At 38.3% G+C, this 16,701-nt stretch overlaps 2 protein-coding genes across 3 annotated transcripts in view; both read right to left on the reverse strand.

The window, feature by feature from the left end:
* The window catches only part of LOC117181634 (leucine-rich repeat-containing protein 15-like), a 431,057-nt gene that overhangs the window by 316,979 nt on the left and 97,377 nt on the right, over nucleotides 1-16,701 (reverse strand). The gene's annotated exons all lie outside the window — the stretch shown is intronic.
* LOC117181635 overlaps nucleotides 1-16,701 on the reverse strand; it is a 413,839-nt gene that overhangs the window by 12,880 nt on the left and 384,258 nt on the right. The gene's annotated exons all lie outside the window — the stretch shown is intronic.

Below are 16,701 nucleotides of genomic sequence, written 5' to 3' on the forward strand. Positions count from 1 at the left end.
GGTTCGGTTTTGATTCCTCTAGAATCAAAACGAAGGGCCTATGACAAAGATGCGAGTGTGGCCCGTGAACGGGGTTACATGGCACAGCTGCATGCTCTGTGGCACTTTTCGCAGCAACGTCTGTGAAAACATGCTGAACTACTCCGTAAAAGGGGCTATGTAAGCGGAACGCCTACTCTACCACAGCTAGAACAAGCCGGCAACAAAGAAAGAGAGGCGACACTAAGACTAACCGCGGGCAGGCATCCAATAGATGAAGAGCGTGCTTTATGACCCGGAGAAACCTCAACACCAAGGTTTCTCTCAAGCCTAAAGATCTGGCTGAAATGGATGACGAGCTTCGTGGACATTTTTCCTGTGAATACGACCTCTGGGCTATCAATTATTGTGTGTATAATGCAGCGAGAGCTTTAGCCGATGCGAACCGTAAAACAAAACCAACGGCTGATCATAAGACCAACAGCCAAATGCATCAACTTGCCATAAATATAGGCTTGGCAACACAGTACGCGTCCCGCATTCAAAGTGTGACTGACTACATCACATCTGGCAGGAACTTTACCGCCAAGGTTCGAAAGTTCGCGCGCGAACTCCGGACCCGTTATCACACACTTAACAAGTCAAAGATGCTGACCATCCGGCAGCATATTGTTGAGAGAATACGTATACTATCTGACGCTAAGAGAAGTCTAGAGCAGAGGGAGAGGTGGGTCAGAGAAAATCAACAGTTTCTCTCTGACCCATCTCGACTCTTCCACGACCCTCCAGTTACTGTCGAACACCCACCCAAACCAGAGCAGGTCGAACTATTATAAGAGGACTCAATATTCCGCGACCCCCTTGACGGCGTGAGATGTACAGTCGCGGAACGGAAGACTTAAGATGCATGCTTTTGTTCATGTGCATAACCTTTCTTGTCCCGATATCAAGAGACCTGAGCTCGTTCTTCGTCCATAGAACTACTCCAAATGAATAGAGTAGTACCGGGACGGCAAGCATGTTCGTTGCAGACACTTTGTTCCTCGCCGACAGTTCTGAAGACCAAATCTGTCGGATGAGACGTTTGTATCTGCTTCGGAGAGTATCCTTTATAGATGTCACATCATGAATGCGGCTCCGTGGCACGCCCAGGTATGTATAAGTCTCTCCAGCGCAAAGGTGTCGTATGGCGCTTCGATCAACGAGCTCAGGATCTTCAGGGATGCCATTAAGTTTTCCCCGCTTCAAATAAACCTTGGCGCATTTGTCTAACCCTAATTGCATTCCAATTTCTTTAGTATATCGTTCGACATTCCCCAGAGCTAGATGCAGTTGCTCTCTGTTTTTAGCATAGATCTTAAGATCGTCCATGCAAAATACATGAGTGACCTTGTACTTTCAATCTGCAGGTTTGCCGCACAAATACCCGTCGGAATGGCGCAGTGCTAGAGACAGTAGCAATAATGTAAGGCAAAAGAGGAGTGGGCTCATGGTGTCGCCCTGAAAGACACCTCTCTGAGAGTGACCTTGTTAGTTGTCAAACGATTTTTTCCAGATGAGATAGTAAGTCTGGTTTTCCAAAGCGGCATTAATCTCTCTATGCACCCAACTATTTGCGGATGAACCTTTAAGATTTCCAAAAGACAGATGATAAGTCTATGGGATGGCGAATCGAAAGCTTTCCGATAATCAATCCAGGCCATTGATAGGTCACGCTGGTAGAATGCTGCATCTTTGCAGACACTTCTATCGATGAGAAGGTTCTCCCGACATCCGGCTACGCCTTTCTTTGAGCCTCATTGTTCATACATTTTTTGCCACACAGGTTTAATTGCCCGAAAAATCCTATCATTTAGGATAGCTGTGAATATCTTATAAAGCGTGTTCAGACAAGTTATTGGCCTGTAGTTCTTCGGGTCCCGGTGCGGAATAGTTCTTCATCCCTCTTCATACTTTTTTCACCTCCTCGGTAGTGATGGGTGGGCATTCTTTATCAGGTGTTATGAGGGCAACACATAACTTCTTGAAGCTATTTATATTTTCTGATTCTTCGTCCAGTCTATGCTGAACTTCGTTGACTTCTCTCCAAAATACTTCGACCTCCTCTGGTTTGGGTGGGTGTTCGACAGTAACTGGAGGGTCTTAGAAGAGTCGAGATGGGTCAGAGAGAAACTGCTGATTCTCTCTGACCCACCTCTCCCTCCGCTCTAGACTTCTCTTAGCGTTAGATTATATCCGTATTCTCTCAACAATATGCTGCCTGATGGTCAGCAGCTTTGACTTGTTAAGTGTGTGATAACGGGTCCGGAGTTCGCGCGCGAACTTTCGAACCTTGCGGTAAAATTCCTGCCAGATGTGATATAGTCAATCACACATTGAATGCGGTACACGTACTGTCTTGCCCAGCCTATCTTTATGGCAAGTTGATGCATTCGTCTTTTGGTCTTATGATCAGCCGTTGGTTTTGTTTTACGGTTCGCATCGGCCAAAGCTCTCGATGCATTATGCACACAATAATTGATAGCCCAGATGTCGGATTCACCGGAAAAATGTCCACGGAGCTCGTCATCCATTTCAGCCTCTCTTTCTTTGTTGCCAGCTTCTTCTAGTTGTGGTGGAGTAGGCGTTCCGCTTACATAGCCCCTTTTACGGAGTAGTTCAGCATGGTTTCGCAGACACAGAGCATGCAGCCGTGCAGTGTAACCCCGTTCACGGGCCACACTCGCGTCGTAGCACTCTAGCAAGTCGTAATTCAGTTGCTCCGTCCACACAAAGGTCGCGAGATCCCGCCGATCCATCGAATTGAATCCATTTTCATTGGGTTCGTCCATCCTTGTAGATCCCCGCATGCAAGGATAAGGCTGCGTACTCTGAGAGGTCGCCCGGCATCCCAGTGTCACCTTTCTAGAAACCTCACCCAGGTGCCATTCAGCTTTCGGCACGGTTTTCACAGCTCCGCTTGAGGGTTAATTCCTTCGGGACCACCCCTGGACAATTGTCCGCGATTGCCTATTTATTTTTGTAACCATATTCAGCAGAAACCCTTGGTACAGGGACCCTCTATCAGCAACCCGAGGACGCGTTCGGTGGCTTTGTCATAGGCCCCTCGGTTTGATTCTAGAGCAATCAAAAAAAATATATATCACCTATCTCACGGTCGTGAGATGTGGTTGTGGCTGAAATTTTACCGCGATTTCGCTGGGAGCGGGTGCAATTTTCCAGATTAGCATCCGCTCCCGGCGAAATCCTGCGGTTGTCCTTATGACAAAATTTAAAATATAAATATAATTAAATGTTTTTCATGTAGGCAACCGCAGGATTTCGCCGGAAGTGGGTGTTAAGCTGATAAACTGCAACCGATCCCAGTGAAATCGCGTTAAAATTTCAGCCGTAACCACGTCTCATAACTATCAGACAGGCGGTCACAGTCTGTAACGAAATCAATACGACGATCCGGTAAAAGTCTCGTGCACCCTGAGGACACGGAACGACCCAAGGACGACCGCCTTTTGCATTTTTCCCGTAAGTGCTTTAGCATATTGTTGACACGCAAGCATGCTTTTCAGGCTATTAACCAGTGACAGATTAGCACCTCCAAGAGCGCCGATGGTCAGGAAAATTAGCATAAAATAATATTCCAGGTAAAATCGTCGCAACTCCCTTCTAAGGTCTTAATACCTTTCTTTCTTTACGTTCTCCTTGGCTATGTTTTTGTCAACTGGTGCTGACAATTCGATAACGAACATGGTTGGCTTCTCAAAGTCAAGAAGAACTGTGTCAGGCTTTGAGTGTGCAACAGAAACATAAGGTTGAGAACATAAAGTTCCAGTATATGCGGCGCTTCGCAGTCTCGGCAATTGACTCTATTTCCTTAGGAGCATTTAGAGGGGTGATATAAAGGTTAATGCCGTAAGAGTGACAGAGATGGTGATTAAACAATCTTAGTGCTGCATTGTGCCTTTGGCTGTAAGTCATTCCCGCATTAGTTGCACAACCGGATTGTATGTGTGCTAAATATTCGGGGTGTGCATGGCACGTCCTGCAGCTGTCATCGGTAATGTCTTAGCTCAACATGTAGTGACGGTATGTTAAGGTGGAAATGACACCGTCTTGGCATAACAAAATGAAACCCTCCGTGCCAGACTTCAATCCCGGTGATTTAAGGAAAGCAAAATATAGCTCACACGACATGGACTGATTCTCCACATTTCTGTGGAAAATGCCGTGTATCCTCTTCTCGAGAAGCTGTTCACGGAAGTTTTTATTTTGTGCTTTCTCATTCCGGGCTTTCAGAAGTGAGTACTCGACATGGATAGGAGTTTATGCATTTTTCTCACCCCTAATACTGCAGTTAAGTCCGAGTGTTTCAGCAGCCGCCTCCGCTGCTTTGTACAGAAACGCTCCTTTGCCCATTTTCTCGTGCTTCCTGACCATTTTAAGAAGAGGGTCTCTTTCATTGGAAGAGTCGAGATGGGTCAGAGAGAATCTGTTGATTTTCTCTGAACCACCTCTCCTACCGCTCTAGACTTCTCTTAGTGTCAGATAGTATCCGTACTCTCTCAGCAATATGCTGCCTGATGGTCAGCAGCTTTGACTTGTTAAGTGTGTGATAACGGATCCGTTCGCACGCGAACTTTCAAACCTTGGCGGTATAATTCCTGCCAGATGTGCTCTAGTTAATCAAACACTGAATGCGGGACGCGTACTTTCTTGCTTAGCCTATCTTCATTGCGAATTGATGCATTCGTGTTTCGATCTTATGATCAACCGTTGCTTTTGTTTTACGGTTCGCAGCAGCTAAGGCTCTCGCGTGGACAAATCTACGTGCATTGCTCTTCTTCTATCGGATGCCTGCCCGCGCTTAGTCTTAGTGTTGTCTCTCTTTCGCTGTTGCCGGCTTGTTCTGGCTGTGGTAAAGTAGGCATTCCGCCTACGTAGCCTCTTTTTTGGAGTAGTTCGGCATGGTTTCACAGACGTTGATGCGAAAAGTGCGATAGCTCCGGGTGTTTCTCGCACTACAGCGCATGCAGTCGTGCCTAGTAACCCCGTTCAGGGGCCACACTCGCATCGTAGCACTCTAGAAAATCGGGATTAAATCGCTCCGTCCACCTAAAGGTCCCAAGATTCCGTCGATCCATCGCATTAAATCCATCTTTGTGGCTTCCCCAGCTGTAGAGTGATCAGCATTGTTGGTCGACCCATTGCCGGGAGCCCTGCGGTTCTGTTGTTTAGGACCGCACTTAATACAACTATGTTCGGTGTTGTGATTATTGTTCCCACGAGAAGCTAGGGGAAGGGCTTCGTCCATCCTTTTAGACCCCCGCATTCAAGGATAAGGCTGCATGCAGTGTCATAATGCGGCATAAAATGCCAAACATAAAAATGCTATATTTCTGCAATGAGCAAATTAAAAATATTATGTTCGGAATCTATTTTTTGCGATTCCAACCATATGTAACTTGCAATAACAATATTGAAATTAGAATAAGTTATGGCAGATTTTCGTTTGTGTTTTGACCCTGACTAGATAGCATTATGGAATTTTGCGAAGAGTAGCATTACTTAAACAGTTTTGGCGAAACTTAGCATAACTTACAAAGGGTAAAATGAGAATAAGAACATTTTGGATAGTTTTAAAAGTTGTGAAAGGGTTGGACAGGTGTTTGGGGGTTTAATTTACAAGTTGTTTATCTGTTAATTAATGTAATCTAAATTTTGTAGGGAAAAAATATCTTCAAGCTGTATGTTAGAGACTAAATTTAACATAAAATTTTATTTTGCTGTAACAAAAAGCTAAAATAATACTACGGCTTTTTTAAAATGAGAGGCTTTTAATGTCTTGTTATTCAAATCAAGTACTCGTCAAATTGACAAAGTTTTTAAATAGCTTATGGACTGTTATTTGAAGTTATTGGTATTGATAATAGACTTTGTCAATACTTTATTACATGAATTTAAATTAATTAATTTTATAAGCAACAGCGAGTCATGCTACTCTTTAACAACGCTTAACTAGTCGTGGTACTTTTCGTAAGATTTTTGCGAGTGGTGTTATGCTTCACCAGTGCTTTGTGAGTAATGTTAGTTTTCGCCGGCGCTCTACGGGACGTGTTTTTCTTCATGAGCACCAAATAAACTGTCTACGAACAGTGCTACTTTTCGTTAGCGTTTTGAGAGTCGTGTTAATTTTCGCGAGCACCCGCGAGTAGTGCTTATTTTCGCGAGTGCTCGAGGAGTGGTGCTACTCTTCTTGAAGGAATTTTGAACCGTGCTGCACTTTGCTAGTAGCGTAGAACCGTGTTTTTGCGCGTCTAGTGTGATAACTAAGAAGGTCACCTTTCAGAGAGGCGTCCATTAGGGCGAAACCATGAGCCCACACCCCTCTTACGCCGTACATTATTGCCACTATCTCTAGCACTTTGCCATTCCAACGAATACTTTTGCGGAAAACCTGCAGATCGAAAGTACGGTCACTCTCGTATTTTACGTGGACTATCTTAAGATCTATGCTAAAAACAAAGAGCAACTACATCTTGATCTAGGGATTATCGAACGACATACTAAGGAAATCGGAATGGATTTGGGGTTATACAAATGTGCCAAAGTTTATTTGAAGCGAGGAAAACCTAATGTCAACCCTGAAAACTCTGACCTCGTCGATAGAAGCGCCATACGACACCATTTCGCTGGAGAGACTTATACATACCTGAGAGTGCCACAGAGCCGCATTCAGGATGTAACATCTATAAAGGATACTTTTTTTCAAGCAGATACAAACGTCTTATCCGGCAGATTTGGTCTTCCGAACTGTCCGCAAGGAACAAAGTATATGCAACGAACATGCTTGCCGTCCCGGTAGTACTCTATTCCTTTGGAGTGGTTCCGTGGACAAAGAACGAGCTCAGATACCTTGATATCGGGACAAGAAAGATTATGCACATGAACAAAGCATGCATCTTAGGTCTTCTGTTCCATGACTCTACATCTAACGCTGTCATGGTAGTCGCGGAATATTGAATCTTGATTGTCTTCACAACAGGATTATGCTGGGTGCAGCACATAAAGTCGCAAATGGAAAAGACCCTCTTCTTAAAATGGTCAGGAAGCACGAAGAAGTTGCCAAAGGAGCGTTTTTGTACAAAGCAGCAGAGAAGGCTGCTGAAACACTCGAACTCAATTTCATTATTAGGGGTGAGAAAAATGTATCAAATCTTATCTATCTCGAGAAATCACTCCTGAAAGTCCGGATTAAGCAAGCACAAGAGAAAACCTTTCGTGAACAGCTCCTTGATAAGAGGATGCACGTTATCTTCCACAGAAATGTGGAGGATCAGTCAATGTCTTGTGAGCTAAATTTTGCTTTCCTTAAATCACCCGGATTGAAGTCTGGTACGGAGGGTTTCATTTTCGCATGCCAAAACGGTGTCATTTCCACCTTAACATACCGTCGCCACATTTTGAGCCAAGACATTTCGATGATAGCTGCAGGGCGTGCCATACACACCCCGAGCATTTAGCTCACATACTAGCTACACCCATAGAAATTTAGTTACGAAAAACATTAAAACCGATATTACAGTTTAGTATAATCTTTTACGATTTAGGAAAAGAGAGGATTCTGAAATTTGCTAAAGACTATACTAAAAATTATGAGTCATTCAAAAAAATGTAACGGTCGAAAATACGAAAAGGACAAGTTCGTAACCCGTCGTGCAACTCCACCAACTCACAATGCACAATTATAGCACATAAATGCGCACATTACTATATCATTATAATTATTAGTATTTGTACACACAACAATGTAGAATACACATTCGCTGATGTAACTCACTTAATCTTTACTTACATACATAATACGCAAACATAAACATATAACACACGCATCGCATGGAAATCACGCTGTGTTTGAAGATTCCTTGGAAACATTCAAAATTAAAAGTAAAAACAGGAAAATAATCTGTTTTAATAAGGTCAAAACTGGGATTGAATTAAATTCAAAAATGTCTATAGGTTTTTCATTTTTTTAAATCACCTCGTTCGCGCCTCACATTCGGCTTGGTGATAAAAATTGGTTAATATTAAAACAGCTAAAAATCTCATGAGATTAGCATGGAGAAATTGTGGTTTTCGGAGAAATGGGTATCAGATTTCTGGATTTGAACTTAGCTTGCAGGAGATATTAAGAATTTGTTAGGGAGTCTCTACTTAAAATTTTGATGTCCCCAACCCCCCCTGTGGAGCCCCAAATATGCCCCAAAATTTGAAATTGACATTTTTGCCAAAAATTTACACATAAATGCTCTGTTTTTTTCTTTCATTCCATACATTATTTTTGTTTGTCAAGTGGAATAGTTTAAAGTATTTTTCAACTAATTAACAATTGTTTAAACAATTTATTTTTGTTTAAATGATTTTTTTTCACTTATTGAAAGGGAGATTTTTTATGTTCGACTGGACAATTGGTCACTTTTAGGAATAATGATCTTTATTTCAAGCATTTAGTATTCGTTTAAACAATGTATTATGATTTAATTGTAATTTTTTTTTAAAAAGAGGTATAAAACTCTAGTTTAAAAAAATTTAGTTAGTTTTAATGCTTGTTTTTGAATATCTTCGTCATTTAGATAATTGTAACTTATTTTGTAATAAATTCTTATTTGTTTTAATAAATTATGTTTGTTTAAACAATTTTTTCGAAAATAAATGTTTGAAATTTCTGTTTTTCTGCAATTATGGTGGTAATTTGTCATTGTAAAGAGCAAAATTTTTTGTGTAAACCATTAACGCATTGTTTCATAAATTTTCTAAATATTAAGGTAACATTTTATTGGAAATTGTGATTCAAAAATCTGATTTTTGTCTCAATTCAATAAAGTATATCGCTTCTTGTTAAATATATAAACGTTAAGCTTCCTCGGGAGATTATCGGAGCTATTCAGATTTTTTCATATGGTGTTTTTCAATTTACTCAACTGAAGATTACAATTTCTGTTAGCGTCTATCACAGAAAATGAAAAGATCTCGTATTACCTTTCACTTTCTGTTTGAATATATTAATTTGTAGGGTATTTATATTAACTTTTGTACCTTATTCTATTAATTCCTCCAATTGCTTTCAAATTATTTAAATATGCCACTATCAATTTTTCTTTTTCTGCGTTTTACTACTTAAAATATCAATCTTTGCTATTGAATATACCAATTTTTGTTCTAAAGATATTAAGTTTTCATACTATAATTGTAAAGTTTCGTAATTGCGCTAAGAATAATTTTCATAGTTACACGATTTCTCCAAATCGTAATAGACTATAACAATTATGAATATTTAAATATCAAGTATTATTATAAAATTTCTTTCAGTGTAGTTGTCCAAATCATGCGGGAACGAGCTACACGCAAAAGCACAATGCGACAATAAGAGTGCTTTATGACAATCTCAATTGTCGAGAATGAGAAATACCACATATACTGGAACTTTATGTTCTCGACAATTGCTTCTGCTGCACACTCGAGGCCTAACAAGGTTCCTATTGACTTCGAGAAGCAAGCCATGTTCGTTATCGAATTTTCGGCACCAGCTAACAAAAACATCATAGCCAAGGAGAATGATAAGAAAGAGATATATAGAGACCTTATAGAGGAGTTACCACGATTGTACCCAAAATATTCTGTTAAACTAATCGTTCTTCCTTATCATGGGCGCTCTTGGAGGTGCCAAGCTTGCACTCGTTAATAGCCGGAAAAGCATCCATGTGTGTCGCTCCGTGTTGCAGATATATAACCACCCATTGCACTGTCGTGAGACGTGGTTGTGGCTGAAATTTTACGGCGATTTCGCTGGGAGCGGGTGCAGTTTTTTACATTAGCACCCGCTCGAATAATAAAAATAATTACAATTTTCATTTTTTATTAAAAGTTTAATAAAAATCGATATTATTAATTTTCGTGTTACTTTTCCTAAATATCGATACGATAAATACATAATATTAATTTTAAAAACATTATCACCTAAGGTTAGTGTAATTTTCAGATTTAAAAACTATTTTTCAACCAAATAATTTATTTTCAACATAGTACTTTGAGTATTAAGTTGTAAAATTAATTAATTGTTTAATTTGCTACTGCAGTTTGAAATTAACTATTTAACTCTGCATTGATTTTAATGATTTTTTTCAACTATACAATGATATTATAATAAATACAACATAATTAATTAAACCTACTTATTTTAATTTATAAAAACTTTTCTGTGTTGAAATGTTGTCGCAAGCTTATACTGCCCAACATGTCAAAGGCATTTTTGGTTAGCGATGGATTTTTATTTGATCATTTTTGCACTGGGCTGTCCCGGTATATATCATCAGTCACGGACGCATTTTTATGATGGAATCAAGTGATCTAATGAGAGTAGTCTGCCCAGACATATTGGACAAAGCCTGGTTTTTACCACATCATTGACGGACTGGGTTGCAGTCAAGTACATGACGGGGGGACCTACAGCTTAAGGTGGGTTCCGAACCACCAGAACCTCGGTAAAGGTACATTGAAAAATTTCCAGAGGTAACGGCTCAGGGATCGAACCCCGGACCTCTGAGGTGAAGTCCGAGTGTCTAACCAACTGAGCCACCGAGGCTCAGAAAAAAAACATTTCTGTGGCGAAATGTTGTCACAGGCTTATACTGTCCAATATGTCGAAGGCATTTTTGGTTCGAGTTGTATTTATTTTTATTTGATCATTTTTGCACGGGGCTGTCCCGGTATATATCATCAGTCACGGACGCATTTTTATAATGCAATCAAGTGATCTGATGAGAGTAGTCTGCCCAGACATATTGGACAAAGCCTGGTTTTACCCCATCATTGACGGACTGGGTTGCAGTCAAGTACACGATGGGGGGACCTACAGCTTAAGGTGGGTTTCGAACCACCAGAACCTCGGTAAAGGTACATTGAAAAATTTCTAGAGGTACCGACTCAGGGATCGAACCCCGGACCTCTAAGGTGAAGTCCGAGTGTATAACCAACTGAGCCACCGAGGCGCCAACTGAGAAGTATTATTATTATTATTATTACTATTATGTATTATTATGTATTGCCCATAAGTAGAGTGCGGATTAGAGACACTGTGAAATTAGCTGTCGAGAGCCACCCACCTCTCAAATGATTTTGATTTTAAACCGTTTAAATTCAAAATATTTTAGACGGGTGAAGTTAAAAAGAAGAAGAATATTTCGAATGAAATTAATAATAATTGAATTTATATTATTTTTTTAAAAAGTGTTGGAAATTGGAGAATTTTAAACTAAAAATGTTTTAAAATAGAAACTTTCCAAGTTCGAAACCGTCAAACTAAAATTTTATAATTTGGAAATTTAGAATTAAACAATTTTATTTTGAATTCAAGTATCCCGATATTGCATGAATTCATATTTAATATTTCAAAAGTGACATTGACAAGGCGTTAAAAATGTCATATTTTTCGATTCTAACTGTCAAAAAAAGATTAAAGACATTTAAAATTAAATAATTTAAAATTGCAATTTTTTAAATTTTAATCAAATTAAATTGGAAACGATTGAAATGCAACAATTCAAAAGTGGAAACTGAATGGAAAGTTTCAAATTAAAGATTCTAAAATTCTAGAAATCTAAATTTTCATTAAATTAAAAAATTATGAACCAGCATCAAAATTGATCAGTTAAATTTTTATAAAATAAATGTTGCTTTCTTTTGACTGTTCAAACTGCTAAAAATGTGAATTCTAAACTTCCAAAATTTATTTATGTGAAATAAACGTTTGAAACAAAAAGTAATTTTTAATGGAAAATATTAAAGCTGATTTATTACTAGAATATTATTAAAAATGCCTTTTCTCACGAATTAACGTATTATTTCAGGACCAAAATCTATACCGTATCGAATAGAGGCTGCAATTATTGATATATGCGTGTGGCTATGCTTTCGGACACCCTTACCTCCAAGCGATTTAGTGATGGGCGACTCTAACAACACAGATTTTAAAGATTTTTGCGATAAGAATATACATTAAAGTTGGAGACAATTGAAACAAAACATTACAGTTAAAGGCAATCACGTTTTTTTTCGATTCAAACACGATTGCTTCTCCTTGCAATACATTTTCCTTGATTCTGTCACGATGCAGTCCCTTTGTGCTTTCTCAAACTAGTTAATATTATTGCTCACAATGAAAAATTATAATAAACCTAAAAAACAAAAATGCAGCGACTCATTTGTGCTTGCTGAACGCTCTCCCTGCTTATAAAGGTGTAACAGCAAGAGGTGCGCGTCTTTATGGCATCACCAGTTTTTAAATATTTTTTATACACTGCTTTCAAAATTATGCCCCGGACATATTTATATGCAATTTAATATTAAAGCATGCTACTTTTTACTAAGCTTTCTTTGCATTTTGACTATAACTGTTGTCTTGGGCTCAATTTAAGAAAATTTAATTTTTTTTAAATTTGTAATTTGTCAATCACACTTTTCGAAATACGATCATTTTAATTTAACTCGAAAAATTAAAACTTATTGTGTTTTTTTTAATGAGCTTGGCATGTCGAACTTTTGGAATATTTTCCAAATAAGAAGCTTCAAGATGAACCCGCACAGCCTAGACTGGATATTTGTTACCCGAGCACAGTTTAAAGTCCAGTATCTCTGGTTTAAATTAAGGTATAGGAATCCATTTTTTTAAATTTAGCTAAGAGTATCAAGAAAATGACTATTCTAAAATAAAGCAACATGAGCAACATTCGTTTTTCTGTCGAGACTGGACGGACAAGAGTAACAACGCTTTGGCTTTTCAAGTACATTCGTTTGCAAATCGTTGCGTGGATCTGCATTTCTGGCCTTTCTTCATAAGGCAACAACTCATGAATCATATCCCTCAAACAGGAGGAAAGAGTCCTGAGATCCTGTAGGCGTCGCAACGACTTGCGCCTTTTGATGAGCGAGTGAGTGCGTCACGCGCTTGCAAATGCTTAAAAAAATCAGAATAGACACCCATTATTCTTTCACATTGAATTGAAGAGTAGAACAAAATATATCTTAATATTAGTTTCTTTATTGTGTAATAATATACAGTGTTATTTACCTTGTGTTGGGTTTTGTTCTGAAGTCGATTTTCGCACGTTGAGCCTATACTGGGTAGTTTAGACCCGCACAAAAACTTTCGATGCGTAACCTTCGGCTGTTAAGACCCGACTGGCAATAGTCAAATGATGAAATAGTAGTATGTTTCCCAATATTTTTTACGCACACGCTTTTATTGGGACTTCTCATTGCCGAATTCTAAAGATACAGGGAATCGAAAATATCGACCGGGTAAAATTAACCCAGTCTAGCCTGAGAGGGTTAAATTCTTGGCTCTAAAATCTTTTGTATTTAAGACTTGAATTTGAAAAATTATTGTTTTAATTTTTCAGCTTCATAATTTAAAACAAACTATTAGGAACATTTAAATATGAAATTATCAAATTTTAAACTGCATATAATTGGATAGGTTAAATTACGGAAAGTATAATTGACATTCAAAACTTGTTGATTTCTAAACAGTTAAAATTAATGAAAATAATATAAATTTTTAATGCTTTGGGTACATTAAAGTTTTAATATATTTCGCATTCAAAATTAATTTTATTTTTAACGTTTTTTTATTTAAGAAAAGTTTTTATGATTAATTATTATGTTAAAACATAATTTTTGTAATTTAACAGATTTTTAGTTTTTTATAATTTCAGAAGCTTTTACTTGAAAATATTCAATTTAGTTTCAAATTTTAACATCTTTCTAATAAAAATGTCTAAATTTTTGATTTGAAGGTTTTGAATGCTTCTGATTCACACTCTTTCAAGTAGAAATTATCCAATTAATAGATAAAACAGGATGCCATGCATTCATATCAAATTCCACTTTTACACCTACGAGGTTTGTTAAAAAAGTGAGTTTTTATTTTTGCCAAAGAATATTTATTTATTTATCAATATTTATTATGTTCACTTTAAAGTAATCCCCCTCAAATATAATACACTTCTGCCAACACTTTTTCCATTCCGCTAAGCACTTCTGATATGCGCTTTTTGGTATGGCCTGGAGCTCTTCCATCGATGCGGTCTGTATCTCCTCAATCGTCCCAACACTTAGTCCTTTCATGGATCTGTTCAGTTTTGGGAATAGGGAAAAGTCGCAGGGGGCCATGTCCAGCGAATACGGTGGCTGAGGAATGATTATGGTGTTTTTTTTGCCAACAAAATCACGAACAAGAAACGATGTGTTAGCAGGTGCATTATTGTCATGTAAAATCCATGAATTGTTTCGCCACAAATCCGGGCGTTTTTTCGTATTGCTTCGCGCAGACTGCGCGTAATTTCAAGGTAATATTCCTTATTGAACGCACGACCTGCAGGCAAGAACTCATGACGAACCAAGCTTGTAATCGAAGAAAACAAAGAAACCTTTACATTTAAACCAACTTGGCGTGCTTTCTTCGATCTTGGGGATTCAGAATGTTTCCATTGAGACGATTGAGCATTAGTTTCGCGGTCATAACCATATAGTTATTTTTCTTGACCAGTTATGACCCTTTTGAGCAAATCTGGATCGCCGTTGATGTCATTCAACAGCTGCAAAGTTTTTATCGGTTGTTGACTTGCTGTGCTTTCCGGGGCGGCCATCGCCATTAACATCTTCTCGGCCTTCCGTGAAAAGCCTGTACCACTTATAAACATATTTTTTGCTCAAAGTAGACTCGCCTCGTCTCTTGCAATTCCGCAATATTATTATTGTGTATTATTTAGTGTTCAGAAACCCTCTTGCCTCTCTACTAAGCATTCCGATATTATAAACGTCCAGGTAGAGTCAAGACAAATTGGTCAGAAATTATATACACTTTACTGATTACAGACTAAATAGGTGAGTATTGCAGAAATTAAAATATATGCTTGTGAACGTGCAAATAGTCAAAGAAAAGTAAGCTGCTCGTCCCATTTAGCAGCCAGTTTTTATTCCTTATCACATGCTAGATATTTGTCGAAAATCGTAACGCTTGCTGAAATTCTTAGTAAATTGTTTACAGAAGATAGTATGAATCCCGTGACAGAGAAAGACAGTGACGAAGATGAAGTGTATAGCTTATTCGAGTAAGATGTATCTTTCAACTCATTATGTATTTACTGATTTATTTTTATTTATTTATTTTTTGAACCTATAAATGAAGTTGGCCCCTGATTCTTATGTAAGGTATAAGAGGCCATAAAATAATTTTTTAACCATGAAGTAATCCTTTCATTTCATACTAAAAACTATATTTTGTGACATTGGACATAAGTATGTCAAAAATATTTATAGTATGCTAAAAACGCATTAGAAAATGGTATATTGTGTATCGATGGCTTAAGGAAGGATATTTTGACGAGTCTGAATTTACCACCGAAGCGAAGTGAACGCCGCAGTCACAAAAGGAAAAATAGCTTTCCTTACCCCCTCTATACACACGATAATTTTAGTCCTACTCTCCTTGAAAATGACCATGTTAAGCAGATAAAGTATGTTTAGTGTTTTGGACAATTTTAAATTAAAAGATAAAGAAAGAAATAGCGTACTCACTAGAAGGGACCCTTATGAAAAAGAAGTATTGGAAAGTATTGGATCCAGTATTTTTTTCTCCAAAAATTATTAGATCCAATACTTACCAAAACTTCTTTTTCATTAGGGGCGATTTTGGGGTCTAGCGATGCAATTTTTTTAAAGGTAAATATAATTTTCTCCATACTCTTACTTTCGTGGTGCAGTGTATGTGTGGCGAGTGTAAAGTTTTATGCATCGACCGTAAGGCTTCATCTCGACCCGGCAGCGAAGTGCGCATGTGCGAACGTCACTAGGCTGGAAGCGGTCACATTACGCCTGCTTTACGTGCATGCAATGAAGAATTTTCAAGGAGGGTAAGACTAGTCACAAGTGTGTATACCGCCCCCATGAGTCCTGAGAAAGATGTTGGGTTTGACCAACATTAAATATATGAGCAATCACAGGGGTGCCTTGTTGTCGTCATCCACATGTGACATTGAAAAAGGATAGGACTTTGACCAACAATATTTTCGTGACCAGTTACAGGGGTGCCTTTCTGCCTCTCAAGTGACGTTAGAAAAGGGTGGTAGAGGTTCGATCAACCTTATTTCTGTGACCATTCATGTGGTTACCCCGATTCCCCGCATAGTTGGAAAAAATGGACAAAATTCTAGCCTCGATCCAATTCTCGACGAACTGAAAAAAAGGTTAAATACCTGGAAGAGAGCCTACTTAGATATACAATTGATATAACTGTGAGTTATTGATTCTTTAAAAAAAAATAACTTTAATAACAATTAAGATATCGAACCATAAATCATGAAAATAAAAAAAATCTAATAACCTTGGGTCCTCAACCCATAGACTATTAAACCATAGATATACTAGGCAGTCTGATAAGTACCTGAAAATTCTAAGAGATGTCATTAGTATTCACTAATGTGAACCATTTTCGTCGAGTTTGATCCTTCAAATGACGCTCCAAAGTGAAATTGAGAGAGAAATTGAGAAATTGGGAGAGAGAATTGGTGTAGGCATATCATTGGAACGTGTGGGCAATATCGTGCATTCAGTTTTGGGCATGAAGAAGCTCTGCGCGCGATGGGTGCCGCGTTTGCTCACAGTGGACCA

This window comes from Belonocnema kinseyi, chromosome 10 (genome assembly GCF_010883055.1).
Source record: "Belonocnema kinseyi isolate 2016_QV_RU_SX_M_011 chromosome 10, B_treatae_v1, whole genome shotgun sequence".
Classification (NCBI taxonomy): Eukaryota; Metazoa; Arthropoda; class Insecta; order Hymenoptera; family Cynipidae; genus Belonocnema; species Belonocnema kinseyi.